The sequence below is a fragment of the Cyprinus carpio genome, chromosome B17 (assembly GCF_018340385.1).
Source record: "Cyprinus carpio isolate SPL01 chromosome B17, ASM1834038v1, whole genome shotgun sequence".
Classification (NCBI taxonomy): Eukaryota; Metazoa; Chordata; class Actinopteri; order Cypriniformes; family Cyprinidae; genus Cyprinus; species Cyprinus carpio.
The window spans coordinates 24,757,621-24,773,968 of record NC_056613.1 but is presented as its reverse complement, the minus strand read 5'-3'; the positions used below and the strand labels follow the sequence as shown (position 1 = coordinate 24,773,968).

Here is a 16,348-nt window from a genome sequence, read left to right as displayed (position 1 = left end):
CTAAACTCTCACACTCATTCGTTGCAAGCCCACAGATATCAACAAGAAAACAGTGGGCCCCCCAAACACCAAAGCCTGTGGGACCTGCTCCTCTGAGAGCTCTCCGGCTGCTGCCACAACGCCAGGGCCCACTGCAGGTGAACCAAAAACAACTGATAGCAGCTCTCAGTGATGTGTGTCGGGTCCCTGCTATAATAGCATCAACATTCACAAATGTTTAAAGAACAAGCGGGAACCCAGTGTGCCTGTAGCTTTCTCTATTTCAGTTTTATCATGTGACAGAAAGTTTAAGTCCATCTCAAGCCGAAGGGCAAACTCATCTAATCTGCAGCCTATTATGCATCAAAATAAAATTGATGTAATGACATAAATCACTGCCATCAAGTTAGCATCTTTAAACATTCGCTCACTAAAATATTAATCATTTTCTAATCAATGACTTTATAACAACAAACAATCTGGATTTTATGTTTCTAAATGAAACATGGCTAGAAGACAGCTGCAGTACAACAGTCCTCAATGAAGCAGCCCCTCCTAACTTTACTTTCATGAGTGTGTGCAGGACTGTTAGGAGAGGTGGAGATGTAGCTGCTCTATTTAAAGATGTCTATCAATGCAAGCAAGTGTCATTTGGTCAGTACTTGTCTTTTGAATATCTAGGAATTGTGCTGAAAGGTGCTCCATGCATTCTGTTTATCATTATTTACAGGCCTCCAAAATACTCTCCAGCCTTTGTTGAAGAGGTCACAGAAATGTTATCAATGATTTCCTCAGAGTTTGACTGTTTTGCTATTGCAGGGGATTTTAATATTCACATAGATAATGCAGAAAACAAAACTACAAAAGAAATGATAACGGTTCTAAACACTTTTGACCTGATTCATCATGTGCATGGACCCACACACAAGGGTGGACACACCCTAGATTTAATCATCAGTAGGGCTCTAAACATTTCATCCATTGTTATTATCTGATCACTTCTGTATTTTCTTTGATATATTGATCTCTGCTACCACTGAATCTAGATCTGTCTCTGTCAGAAGGAGATGCTTTCAAATGTAGCTGCACTTAATAGACCGAGCCGTAGTTTGCTGACAAGCGGCGCAATATCACGTTCATAATCGCAGATGAATCGCATGCGGTTATTAACGTGATATTGCGTCAGCGAACTACGGCTCTGGACATTAAGCGCTAATCACAGAACCAGCTTTACTGACGAGACGCGTATGACAATTGCATGCGATTAATAGTGCAGCCCTAACGAGAAACACTAGTGTACTATTTATGGAGGATATATCTTTAACACTAAGTATTTTTGCGGACTCTGTTGATATTCTCCTTGATTCCTTTAACTCAAAAGTTAAGAATGGTATTAATGATATTGCTCCAATAATAGTCAGTAAGAAAACAAACAGACAGAAATCAGTTTCCCAGAGTCAGATTCCCAGTGAAATGCTGTCAGACTGCAAATGCAATGAGTTTGCTTCCTTCTTTTGTGAGAAGATCATCAATATCAGGAAGGAGATTAGCACATCCTCAAGCAATGCAGAGGTCAGACAGATTCGGCTGCAAAATCAAAAAGATACTGTCTATTTTGAAGCAATTGATAGCAACATTTTGGAAGACATAGTGCAGCAACTAAAATCGTCAACTTGCTATCTTGACACACTTCCCACATCTTTTTTCAAAAATGATGCAGCTCATCCAGAACGCTGCTGCCAGGATTCTGACTAGAACCAGAACATCTGAGCACATCACACCAGTCCTCAGGTCCTTACACTGGCTTCCAGTTACATTTAGGATTGATTTTAAAGTACTTTTACTCGTCTAGAAGTCACTCAGTGACCTAGGACCAAAATACATTGCTTCCAGGAAGAGATCAGATGTGCTAAAACACTAGTCACATTTAAATCTAGACTCAAAACTCATCTGTTTAGCTGTGCATTTATTTAATGAGCACTGTGCGATGTCCGACCTGATTGCACTGTATTTTACGTATTCACTGTTGTAAGGGAAACAGGTCAATTTAGCTCAAAGGGAATCATTTAAGATTTTAAAGGGAATTTGAACAGAATCACTGTTTCACGGCTGATCACTGAAACGGCCAGCGATTCACTGAACGAGCCGTATAACATCAAATCTGCGCTGGATATTAATATCCAAAGTATAGTGAAAACACTATTAATTAGCACAGTAACAAGATCGGCAGTTTAAGACATTAACTTGTGAGCACAAAACACAAGATACTTCTCTTTTCAATATAAATAAGGCTTTATTAGATAAATCTAAGACATATAAACTAATCTAACACATAAGCACACGCACTCACACATTCACACAAGTTGCAGGAGGATAGAACGTTTGGAAAGAGTGAATTTAAGAGAATGAAAATGTGAAATCCCAAGTTTACAGCAATACGTGAAATTGCATAGACATGAACAACCATTTAATCACTTAATTAACCCTCGCACTGAGTTCTTAACTTAACTCAGAACACGAAACTCTCAAACGGAAAAGAAAAGAAGTAAAGTTTGACGAGACTAGGTGGTGTTTCTTCTCATCGTGGCTAAGTAGCAGCAGGCGTGCAGGCCGAAGCACGCTGGAACGGCGCTCGAAGAACCCTAAAAGTGATGACAAAGCATGACTAAAAGCTAAACTACAAGCAAAGCTAAAAGCATGACTAAAAGCTTAAACTACAAGCAAAGCTAAAAGCCGGCATGACTGATAGCAAAAGCTTGACAAAAGCTAAAAGCAAAATTTGATGGTGTCCTGAGTATTTAAACTGGCATTTTGGCCACACCTCAAATGTTGTCTTGACCAATTAGATACTGTCCTTTCTCAGGGTGTTGCATTGTCTGTCCCACCCATTCATAAATCATATGTTATCTTATCAAGCTCGTGGTCCGAATTTTCCCGCTCTTGCAGGGTATAATTTGGACATGATTCCTATAACAAGAATATGATACATTTGACAAATAACTGATGGTCAGAAACGTTTCAAGCAAGAATATTCGAACACACACATACTAAACATGAATATGATCCCTTAAGCTATTCAAGAGTTATTTAAAAAGACATACACAATAAGTGATTAGAAACATTAAAATCAAATGTGTCGGTTACATAAATGATATGGAGTTAAGCAATGGACTGATATCCATTTAGAAGTCTTTTTTTAGTTCATTTTGGTGCATATATGCATTGGAAGGCATTCTCTGTGGCCATTCTGGGGAGTAAGGATATGTCCTGTGGAGACCAGAGGGGTTAACAGGTCTCCTTAGGAATTTCAGTCTGGTTTTGCTAGGTGGGGGGGAAGTCAATCCAACGATCTTGTTTTCTCCCTCATGGCTTTACATGTGAGTTTCAGACTGTCCATTTCTTCGATTACTTGCCCCAAATTAGACAATCTCTTCTTCGAATTGAAATTGTCAATAATTGTTCTAATGGTGTTAATGTTGAAAGCTGTTCTGTGAAAGAGTTGGTTGGTTATCAGATTGTGGTGCTGGGAGTTGATTTACAACATCCTGCCTTTCTGTGGAATTCGGCTCATGTTTCAACCAGGCTCCCGATCGAATCTTTAATTTGTCTGGTTCACGCTACACTGTATTTTATGTAAAATCATTTTCTATTTCTAACTGTTTTAAATTCAAGTCAATTTTTAAATCATTTCCAAAGTTTTAAAATTGCTTGTTTTAGTTTCGTTCTTCATGATTATTTTACTTTATTTTATGTAAAGCACTTTGAATTACCATTGTGTACGAAATCTGCTATATAAATAAACTTGCCTTGCCTTACTACAGCAACCTCCCCCACCACCACACACACACACACACACACACACGCAAAATTGTAGAGGGCCTCGCATGTCAACTTTGCACAGGGCCTCTCACCCTCCTTGCGACGGCTCTGCTGGGGCATATTTTAAACAAAAGGCGGTGGCCGCTGCAATATTTGACCCGTTTCTTTTGATGTTTTCTGGACACTATCTGTAAGAAATATTTGAATAAGAAAATGTATAAGTATAGAATATGATGCACTACAGTAATCACTGTATTTTCTCATTAACTATTTCTTTGCCTTCCACAGAATACATTTAGACCACTTAAACTATTGACTGGGTTTTAATCAGTTTCTGAGAAAAACAAAAAAAATCTACCATATCACAAAAAGACATGAATGTAAAGTACATGCTATAAGTCATCAAAATATATTTCAGCTTGTGATGCAATTCACAAACACTAAGCAGACAATCTAGCAAAAGAAAACCATGACAACAAAGACACATTGCAGTATTTTTGCAGAGTGTCTTAAGGTAAAATAACATTTAATGTCTAATACATATCTTTAAGAATGCAAAAACAATTGTTAGAGTTCTGAACAATAAAGAAAGGCTGACAACAGGAATGACCTGCCAATCCGCAAGAAGTGTATATATGAACGTTTGTGCGATTTCTGTGTGACAGATGAGTACCTACAATACAAGGTTACTGGTTTTCACTAAACCAACTAAAACAGAAACTAAACAACCCTGAATGTCACAGTGATATGACGCTAATATTAGTATTATTTGTTAATTTTGTTTTACCTGTGACAACAGTGTACAGATTGATCTTGGTGAAGGCAAGCTTCCCCTTCCCCCCCTTCATACTGAAACAGGCCATGACCTCATTTGTCATCAACCTGTGGATACAAGAGTAATGCCCAAATAACTGATTATACATGACACATTATGAGGCAGGTATTATAGTTTGTGTTACGTGTTCATCATATCTAGTATAATGCAGATATCATACAGGTCCTCCAGTTGGTACTAGATTTAAAGTCATAGGCTCACCCAAACTGGCAGGTTTTTATCTTATTGCAGAACAACTGATTTTGTGCCATTTCAAAATGTAAAACCAACACTAGTTCAACAACTTGGTCTGTAAATATTAATTTCATTCATTTTCTCCTTGCTAGCAACTGTAAAGTGCAAAATTATAGGATAACAGAAGAGCACACAAGAAATCCAGAAGAATTAGATTAATGACCTTCAATCTATTAATATTTAAAATCTAATTAATGTAATATATTAAAACATAAGTGTTCTAGCGGCTCATTTATAAATGAACAAAAAACATACCTTACAACAATATGGCTTCTTCAGACCATGGCAAGGAGATAAAAGCAAAAACAAAAATGTTATAACCTCATATAGTATAGCTCCACAACACCTGAAATCACACAATATTAAATACTATAATAGACCTCAGTGATAAACTTGAACCCCAAATATAAAACTAGAGCTTGTAGTAGAAAAGGCTGTTTTTGCTTAAATTAATAAAAAAAAGGAGCCTCTTTACATCCTGTGTAGAAATCTCACAGCTAAAGGAGATAGCCTAATTACTCCCAAATTAATTAAACAACTTGTACAGCAGAATATTAAGTTATTATAAATATCTGCATAACTAAATCGCATGACACAATTGAAGGAAAAAAAAAGCATCGAATCGATGGAATTTCATGATGAAAAGCTTAACGTTAAATTATCCGAAACAGTAATAATATAATAATTAAAAACATACGTCTTAAGTTGAAACTTTATTTGAACTGTTTTTCAGCGCTAGATGGCTTTAGTGACTCAGGCGTTATTTCAGGGATATAACAGTTAACGTTACCATTTTCTAATTAATTATCTCTACCCATCGTCTTACAGCTAAAACACTTCGATGTATTTGATACGTATTACAAGTAATATCATTATATAGGGGGGCATAAACACTTACATTATACATGATCTAATTTCCAGATATACTCACCACAGTTCGAGCTGTAAGTGCACTGCAGGCCGCCTGATAAATTGATGCCGATTCAAAAAAAGACCGCCAAGTAGTCGCAAAATGGCGCAATAGCGTGATGTCACCGCGTTGCATTATGTTTGGGCATGGGATTATGGGGGTTGGCAAAAGAATAAATAAATAATAATAATAATAATTCAAATAAAATAAACAATAATATACTTTAAATTAACTTGTATTATTCTGTACATTAGAGCTTATCCACAAAATCCATACACAAAAAAAAGTTGAAGCATAATCATCTTTGATGGATGAGATCAACATTTAAATATGAAATGATTTGTAATTTTACATTTTTAACTAGAATGTACTTTAAATATAAAAAAAAAAAAAATGCAAGTAAGAAGCAGCAATCAATCTGATCAATTATTTTATATATATAAAAAAGAATAATAATATAAAGAACAGACCAAATTATAGCAAAGGAATTAGAGTTATATTGCATAATTACAAGACTGTACAATAAACAGTAATGTTTGCATTGTCTGCATGCACTCACTTTACTTTCCAACACAAAGATCAAAAAGTTTATGTTTTCCAGCCCAGAATCCAGTAAGCAATACTGTTTTGATCATCCTAAATATGTCTTAACAGGTTTGAGAGTGTTTGAATTGCATTATATTGCAAAAAAAAAAGATTGTATATCAATTAATATAAACTGCAATGGTTCATGAATGGGTCATGGGTCAAATTAAAGTCATAACACTTTTTTTCATAGTCCCTTTTGAATATTCTATTGACAATATAAAATTGCACTTACATGTCAACTAACTCTCATTACAGTGTTAATAGACTGTCGGCTTAATTTCTAACTCTTAATTCTGATGGTCTCCCAAAATATGTTTTACTGATTACAAGTAACTTTGCAAGTACATCAACTTATTCTAACACTCTAATGAGAGCAGGTATGTACAGTCGTGGCCAAAAATATTGGCACCCTTGGTAAATATGATCAAAGAAGAGTGTAAAAATTCTTCTGCATTGTTAATCCTTTTGATCTTTTATTTAAAAAAAATTCACAAAAAATGTATCCTTTCATTGGATAATAAGAATTGAAAACGTTTTTTTTCTCAAATGCTCTTTGGACACAATTATTGGCCCCCCTAGAAATTCTTATGAGTAAAATATCTCTGAAGTATATTCCCATTCAAATTCACAATTTTGAGCACTCCAGCTTGATTATAAACATAAAATTATCCAGACATGGCTACCTGTTTCACAGAAATATAAAGAGGAGGGAAAACAAAGCCCAAATTCCTTTAATCATTCATCAAAATGAGAAAAACCAAAGAATGTATTTCTGATGTGCAGCAAAAGATAATTGAGCTTCACAAATTGGTGAAGTGGCTTTAAGAAAAGAGCTAGAGCAGTGAAAATTCCTATTTCCACCATCAGGGCAATAATTAAGAATTTCCAATCAACAGAAAATGTTACAAAACTGCCTGGAAGAGGACGTGTGTTTAAATCATCCTAATGTGCGATGATAAGGAGAGTTTGAGTAGCTAAAGACTCTCCAAGGGTCACAGCTGGAGAATTGCAGAAAATAGCAGAGTCTCTGGTTCAGAAAACCGTTAAAAAAAATTGTCAAACAGAACCTACATCAACACATTTTGTTTGGGAGGGTTACAAGAAAAATTCTCCTAGCTCATTCAAAAACAAACTAAAGCATATTCAGTTATCAGCCACGACTGGAACTTTACATGGGAATGGCTTCTATGATCAGATGAAACTAAAAAATGAGCTTTTTAGCAGCAAACACTCAAGATGGGTTTGGTGCACACAGAGAAAAAAAAAGTACCCCATGTGTACAGTGAAATATACTGCTGTATTTTTTATTTTCTGGGCCTATATTTCTGCTGGAGGTCCTGGATATCTTGTTTAGATACATGACATCATGGATTCTATCAAATACCAACAGATAAAAAAATCAGTAAGTGACTGCAAGAAATCGTATAATGGTCCATGTTTGGATCTTTTAACCGTACAATAATCCAAACACAAACCTCGAAAACAACACAGAAATGGGTCACTGAGCTCAAAACCAAGCTTCTGCTTGCTATAGCCATTCCAGTCCTCTGACCTGAACCCTACGGAATATGAGAGGAGTGAACTGAAGAGGAGAAGCACCAACATGGAGCTGTGAATCTAAAGGGTCTGGAGTGATTCTGGATGAAGGAATGGTCTCTGATCTCTTGTCAGGTGTTCTCTAACCTCATCAGGCATTATAGGAAAAAAAATTAGACCTGTAAACCTGGCAAATGGAGGTTTCAAAAAGTACTGAATAAAAGGGTGCCATTAATTGTGGCCAATGTGTATTAGAGAAAAACATTTATTTCATAATGATATTTCCCCCGTTTTAAATTCTTATTATCCAATGAAAGGATACATTTTTGTGAATTTTTTATATAAAAGTTCAAAACGATTATCAATGCAGACTGAATTTTCACAGCCTTCTTTGATCATATTTACCAAGGGTGCTGATATTTTTGGCCACGACTGTAGGTGCGACAACATAAATTTCAAAAGGGACCATCAAATAAAGTGAAACCACTTTATTAAATAATAATAATAAAAAAAAAAAAAGAATAAATTGATGTTATAATTTGACGTTGTCAGTATTTGATGTCAATGTGACATTGGCTTGAGACGTTGGCTCGACGTTGGGTTTAGGTTAGTTAATGTCACAACCTAAAAACAAACTAAAGATCAAAGTCATATGACATTATAATTTGACGTTGATTGGACGTTACCAGTATGGCGTCTTGAAGACATTGGATTTTGGTTGCCATACCTGACGACAAAACATCAGTATTTGATGTCAATCTGACGTTGGCCTGAGACGTTGGCTCGACATTGGGTTTAGGTTAGTTAATGTCACAACCTAAAAACAAACTAAAGATCAAAGTCAAATGACGTTACAATTTGACGTTGATTGGACATTACCATTATGACGTCTTGAAGACATTGGATTTTGGTTGCCATACCTGATGAATAAACATCAGTATTTGATGTCAATGTGACATTGGCTTGAGACGTTGGCTCGACGTTGGGTTTAGTTTAGTTAATGTCACAACCTAAAAACAAACTAAAGATCAAAGTCAAATTACGTTATAATTTGACGTTGATTGGACGTTACCATTATGATGTCTTGAAGACATTGGATTTTGGTTGCCATACCTGACGACAAAACATACGTTTTTGATGTCAATGTGACGTTGGCTTAAGACATTGGCTCGACGTTGGATTTTGGTTAGTTAATGCCACAACCTAAAACTAATTACAGATCAACATCAAATGATGTTTTAATTTGACGTTGTGTAGACGTTGCCATTATGACGTCTAGGAAACGTTGGATTATGGTTGCCATACCTGACGACAAAACATCAGTATTTGATGTCAGTGTGACGTTGGCTTGAGACGTTGGCTCGACGTTGGATTTTGGTTAGTTAATGCCACAACCTAAAACTAACTACAGATCAACATCAAATGATGTTTTAATTTGACAGACTTTGGACTATGCCATCAATACCTCAAGAAAAAACATAATTATTTTATCCAAACCTGACGATAAAACATCAGTATTTGATGTCAATGTGACGTTGGCTTGAGACGTTGGCTCGACGTTGGATTTTGGTTAGTTAATGCCACAACCTAAAACTAACTAAAGATCAACATCAAATGATGTTATAACTTGACGTTGATCGGACATTACCATAATGACGTCTACTAGATGTTGAATTTAGGTTGCCATACCTGACGACAAAACATCAGTATTTGATGTCAGTGTGACGTTGGCTTGAGACGTTGGCTCGACGTTGGATTTTGGTTAGTTAATGCCACAACCTAAAACTAACTACAGATCAACATCAAATGATGTTATAACTTGACGTTGATTGGACGTTACCATAATGACGTCTACAAGATGTTGGATTTTGGTTGCCATACCTGACGACAAAACATCAGTATTTGATGTCAATGTGACGTTGGCCTTGAGACGTTGGCTCGACGTTGGATTTTGGTTAGTTAATGCCACAACCAAAAACTAACTAAAGATCAAAGTCAATTGACGTTATAATTTGACGTTGATTGGACGTTACCATTATGACGTCTTGAATACATTGGATTTTGGTTACCATACCTGACGACTAAACATCAGTATTTGATGTCAATGTGACGTTGGCCTGAGACGTTGCCTCGACGTTGGGTTTAGGTTAGTTAATGTCACAACCTATAAAACAAACTAAAGATCAAAGTCAAATGACGTTATAATTTGACGTTGATTGGACGTTACCATTATGACGTCTTGTGGACATTGGATTTTGGTTGCCATACCTGACGACAAAACATAAGTTTTTGATGTCAATGTGACGTTGGCTTGAAACGTTGGCTCGACGTTGGATTTTGGTTAGTTAATGCCACAACTTAAAACTAACTACAGATCAACATCAAATGATGTTATAACTTGACGTTGATCGGACGTTACCATAATGATGTCTACTAGATGTTGAATTTAGGTTGCCATACCTGACGACAAAACATCAGTATTTGATGTCAATGTGATGTTGGCTTGAGACGTTGGCTCAACGTTGGATTTTGGTTAGTTAATGCCACAACCTAAAACTAACTACAGATCAACATCAAATGATGTTTTAATTTGACATTGTGTGGACGTTGCCATTATGACGTCTAGGAAACATTGGATTATGGTTGCCATACCTGACGACAAAACATAAGTTTTTGATGTCAATGTGACGTTGGCTTCAGACGTTGGCTCGACATTGGATTTTGGTTAGTTAATGCCACAACCTAAAACTAACTAAAGATCTACATCAAATGATGTTATAACTTGACGTTGATTGGACGTTACCATAATGACGTCTACTAGATGTTGGATTTAGGTTGCCATACCTGACGACAAAACATCAGTATTTGATGTCAATGTGACGTTGGATTTTGGTTAGTTAATGCCACAACCTAAAACTAACTACAGATCAACATCAAATGATGTTTTAATTTGACGTTGTGTGGACGTTGCCATTATGACGTCTAGGAAACTTTGGATTATGGTTGCCATACCTGACGACTAAATATCAGTATTTGAAGTCAATATGACGTTGGCTTGAGACGTTGGCTCGACGTTGGATTTTGGTTACTTTATAACACAACCTAAAAACAACCAAATATCATCGTCAGCTGACGTTGGTCTTGGACGTCAATTTAACATTGTCATTAGACGTTTGACATTGAATTTTGGTTACCTGACGTCGCGACCTAAATCTAATCTAATATTAACGTCATATGATGTTGTGTGCCTGCTGGGAGCCTACTGTAAGATTACATTTGTTTGAATGCATTATTGCGACAGCGATTAAGTGTGAATGTGCTGTATCTTTTTAAATCATGCTTTAACCCGAAAATAATCAGCAAAAGCAAAACAAATTCATCAAGAAAAATCCTGCAAAATACCCATCTACTATTGCCGTCATTATAATCGTCGTATCAGAGAGATTATGTGTATCAAGCTATAGCTAAATATGTTTATCATGTGAATTCTTGCTAAATATGCAGTTATATTACGGGATGTTGGCATGAATTGTATTCGTGATGGAGCGGTGCTGGAGCGAGTGAAAACCACGACGCTCCGACTTTTAAAAAATCCGCTCCTCCCCAGTCAGAATAACAGCGCTCCGCTCATACTGTGCTCGGCAGCGTGTCTCAAACACACAGGGGGAGGCTTGAGCCCAATCATTCTCAAAACATAAAATATTTATTTTATTTCAACTTTCGTTTTTGTGTTTCAGAGGAAAAATCAGTGTTAAGGCATCTCTCCATTACAGACCGTTCTGAAAGAGGAATTTATGCAAACGCGTATGAAATTCTTTAAAAACTTTAACAGAGATGTCTAGAGGGTATTTAATAGGTCTGCTTCCCACGTAAGATTTTTCTATAGTCGTTCATTTGTCATTATTCAACTAATCGCAAGTTTATATTAAATTTACAACTATAATCCAGCCTTAATATATTCTGGCAATATATATAAATAATGTTTTCTTGTCGGCTGCAAGATGAAATTCACAGTGCTGACTCTCTCCACATGGACGCGCCTTTAAAGAGAAATACAACCTTCACAGATTACATAATGCTTTCGTTTTGAGTTGATTCGTTTAAAAGACATTTCAAGCTTTCTGTAGATATATTTCTCATGTATGTGAGACACCCAGATTTTCATTATTAGGAAAAAAATCACGTGATCGAGAGGGCGCCTCCCTGTCAAGCGCATTAATAATTTTCGCCCAAACACTTGAATATGAATAATAATTCACATTTTGCATATGCATTACAAAGTAAATAATTTTTTTACATGCAATTATCCAAAATAAAACCAAACAAGATTTGTAATGGGATTTGGTAATGAAGATAAAATATGTAGACAAATAAGAATAAATGCTGCACGTGCACTCAGCATCATGCAGAGCAAATCTTGCACTGATATTTTACGGAATATTATACATTTTATATTATGCATTTAAATGCGGCTGCCATTTCTTTATTTATTTAATTTATTTATTTTTTACTTTACTTAAATTATATGAAAGCAAGCAAAGAAGACTCTATTTAAAATCACTGAAGTTGTCAATTAATGGCGCTTTTTTTTTTTACATCATGTGCACTTTGTTGATAAGTGATGACGTTGTATTAATCCATCCATTCTTTAGAGTTGCAATGATTTAGTTAAATCGTGCAGGTTTAATTTATTCGTTTCTTGTTTTAATTCAGGCCTAAATAATGGGAGCGAAAATATACAGTGCCTTACGTTTTACAAAAATAAAGAAAATAATTTATAAAACACGCAAGCCTAGCTCACAATAGGCTACCACTTTTAATGCTCCGATGCAAAGTAAACCACATTTTCTTTTTAATAATATAACACATAATTCATATTATATAAATAATACTGCACACTATTTAAATGTGTCTAAACTAAATTATGTTGTAGAGAAAATATAAGCACAGGCTCATAGGCTTGACATTTATCCTGCTTGAATTCGTTCTAAGAAACGCACATATCTTCATAAGGACTAAACTTTCATCTGTGAATATTAAATATTTTTTCTTTCAATTTCCCCGACTGCAGTCAAATATAACACTTCGGTGAGGCAAAGCTGACATCTATTTGCGAAAATGTGCTTTGATGCGCTTGTTCGAAAACTTGTGATTAAAGCGCCACTCAGCGGTCAAAAGCTGCAAATGCACTTTGCAGACGCCGCGGCGGCGGTACGAGCGGCGGTAGAAACGACGTTTTGGATGTCCACCTACTGTATGTCATCAGCCTTGACATGACTGGATATTTACAACATCCGTGAATGATCGGCAGCTGTGATATGGCATCTGTTTTTGTAATATATCATGTCATTAGGGATTAACCTTATGACAAGTGTTACGGTCACCTGTTTGTAATATAGACACCGGACTTCCGGTATGCGACATCCATTTGTTTTATTGGTTATCTCATCAGTTACGGAAGACAAATGTTGTCTGTGCGTGACCATCCGGCAACGGGTGTCCTCATGGTGAAAGACAAATCTTGTCTGTGCATGACCATCCGGTGACAGGTGAACTTAGGGTGAAACATTTTATGGTCTGTTCTGACATCTGGGGGTTTGTCTCATCTGGGGCCCCGGATGTCCGGTTGCATTCCAAGGCAGGGGATTTTTGCTCCCTCTCTCTCTCTCTCTCTCTCACTCTATGGTGATGTGAGAAAGATATTGGTTTTAAGGTCAATAATAAATAAACAATTTTCAACAGTTTGTAAGAACAGATCACACATATAATCCGTATAAAATAATTTAAATAAAATATGTAACTTCACTATTAATAAATTGAAAATAAAACAATAAATAAATACAATTACCCTTAAATTTTTTTCTGCGAGAAAAAGTCTTCCTCCTAACTGTAATGTCTGTTTTGGGGTTTTGTTTCATGTTCTTGTTTTCTTGTCTTTTATTTTGTAGTTTGATTTATGCTGTTTGTGTCAAGCTTCCCTTGCCCTCTTGTATTCCTGCTATTGGTTCCTCTTTACAGTGTGTCATGTTCTGATTGGTTTGTTCTTGTCATGTGACCGGTATTGTTTGTTATAAGTATTCATGTTTTTGCCATTTGTGCCTTGTGGTGTATTAATGTTAACGTATGTACCTGCTGTTGGTGAGTCAAGTCAAGTCAAGTCAAGTCAAGTCAAGTCAAGTCAAGTCTTTGTTTATTGTTTGGATTATGTTTGGATTTTGGATTGCACTTTGAAAATAAACTGCACTTTGGTTCATCTACGCTTGCCTTCAGTGGACTACTCATTACAGAATACACGACCACAAATATGAACCCAGCAGTTGTTCGTCTCCTCCACATTCGTCAAAGTAATCAGGCCATTGAGGATTATGTTCAGGACTTTTGTGGATTGTGCCATTAAGTGGCTTTAAATGATGTGGCCCTTAAGGACATTTTTCGTTAAGGATTAAATGAACCCATTTGTTCCCAGCTACCTGGAGGAAAAATAAACTGGTCTCTGGAACAATACATTGATCATGCACTGCTGTTGTGCGGCTCATCGTACACTGTGGGTTTTGTGGATAAGGAGCCCCACAATCCTACAGTGCCCAGCACACCAGAGCCTCTTCACATCCCGACCGTCATGTCTGGAGTTGTTCATGTCACGCCTGCTATTACGAGGTCTGCTCACGTCATGCCTGCCAAGCCACAGCCTATTCATGACATGTCTGCTACCCCAAAGCCTGCTAACGTCATGTCTGCTACTCCAGGACCTGCTCACAACATGCTAGTTAAGTCACAGTTTACTCCTATCATGTTTACCAAGTCAAAGCCTGATCACATCATGTCTGCCAAACCAGAATCTGCTAACCTCATGTCTGCTACACCAGGGGCTGCTCACATCACACCGGTCTCACAAGAGATTCTTTATAATATGGCAGCCATTCAAAAACTTCATCGCAAGATGGCCACCACACAAGAGTCTCTTCGGAAAATGGCCGCTGTGCTAGAGTCTCATCACATCTCAAGTGATCGTCCACAGTCTCGTCACGACATGGCCGCCATTCCAGAGTCTCGTCACGACATGGCCGCCATTCCAGAGTCTCGTCACGACATGCCGCCATATCAGAGTCTCGTCACGACATGCCGCCATTCCAGAGTCTTGTCACAACATGGCCACCATTCCAGAGTCTCGTCACGACATGCCCGCCATTCCAGAGATTCGTCACAACATGGCCGCCATTTCTGAGTCTGCTTATGTCATGCCTGTCAAGCCAGAGCCTTCACACAGGATGGCCGCCACGCCTGAGACCCCGGCCAAAATGGCCGCCATGCCTGAGTCTCCGGCCAAGCCTGAGTCTTGCCATGTCATGGCTGTCACAGAGACTGTTCCTGTGACCTCAGTGCTTACAGTAATGGCGGTAACCATTTTGAGCGTGTGAGCTGCACACTGCGCTCAGGGGACCTCTCCTGTCCACGAGTCTGCTCCTGAGGCCTCTCCTGACCGCAAATCCACTCCAGTACCTCCAGAGGAGGCGGCATCCACTGCAGAACCTCAAGGGAAGGCCAAGGAGGCCGTCCATGAACTCCCTGCCTGTCCTGTCATGGCCAAGAAGGCCGTCCATGAACTCTCTGCCTGTCCTGTCATGGCCAAGGAGGCCATGCACAAACTCACTGCCTGTCCTGTCATGGCTAGGAAGGCCGCTCATGAACTCACTGTCTGTCCTGTCACGGCCACGGAGGCCGCTCAAGAACTCACTGTCTGTCCTGTCATGACCAAGTGGTCTGTCCATGGTTCTGGTCCACCATGGCTTCCTGCTCTGTGGGCATCGCCGGGCCACCCCGCTCTGCCCGCACCGCCATGGCTCCCCGCTAGGCCTGCACCGACATGTCCCCATGCTAGGACTGCTCCGCCATGGCTCCATACTGCTGTGGATCTGCTCCATTGTCTGTTACTGCTCCACAGCCCAGGTCCCCCTCTGCTTCATGGTCTGTCACTGCTTCAAGGCCCAGGTCCCCCTCTGCTTCATGGTCTGTTCCTCCTCCACTACACCACCCTCCTGGACTGTTTGGGCATCTGGAGCCACCCTTAGAGGGGGGATATGTAATGTCTGTTTTGGGGTTTTGTTTCATGTTCTTGTTTTCATGTCTATGCTGTTTGTATCAAGCTTCCCTTGCCATCTTGTATTCCTGCTATTCCTGCTAGTAAAATATATTTTACTTTAATTTTACGTTTTTTGTTTGGCAGCTATAGCTGCCAGTCATTTGACCCGTTTTTTTTTATTATTATTTTTTTACAGTGTAAAACTGTTATTTTATAGATTTTTCCTCGATTATAATGACCAAACACCTTCAATAAAGTGACGGCACTAAAAGTTCTACTGAGAAACACTGTTATTTTACAGGTATTTCCTAAAATTATTACAATCAAACACCTTCAATAAAGTGACAGCACTAAAAGTTCTACTGAG

General features: G+C 37.9%; 1 protein-coding gene and 1 long non-coding RNA gene across 5 annotated transcripts in view; one reads left to right on the top strand and one right to left on the bottom strand.

The window, feature by feature from the left end:
- The window catches only part of LOC109087857 (NUMB endocytic adaptor protein), a 590,428-nt gene that overhangs the window by 15,281 nt on the left and 558,799 nt on the right, over nucleotides 1-16,348 (top strand). The gene's annotated exons all lie outside the window — the stretch shown is intronic.
- LOC122140195 lies at nucleotides 3,822-5,950 on the bottom strand. Its single transcript, XR_006156893.1, has 4 exons — nucleotides 5,799-5,950; nucleotides 5,123-5,140; nucleotides 4,586-4,680; nucleotides 3,822-3,986 (listed from the first exon to the last, which is right to left on the bottom strand). It is a non-coding gene; the product is annotated as an uncharacterized LOC122140195 (long non-coding RNA).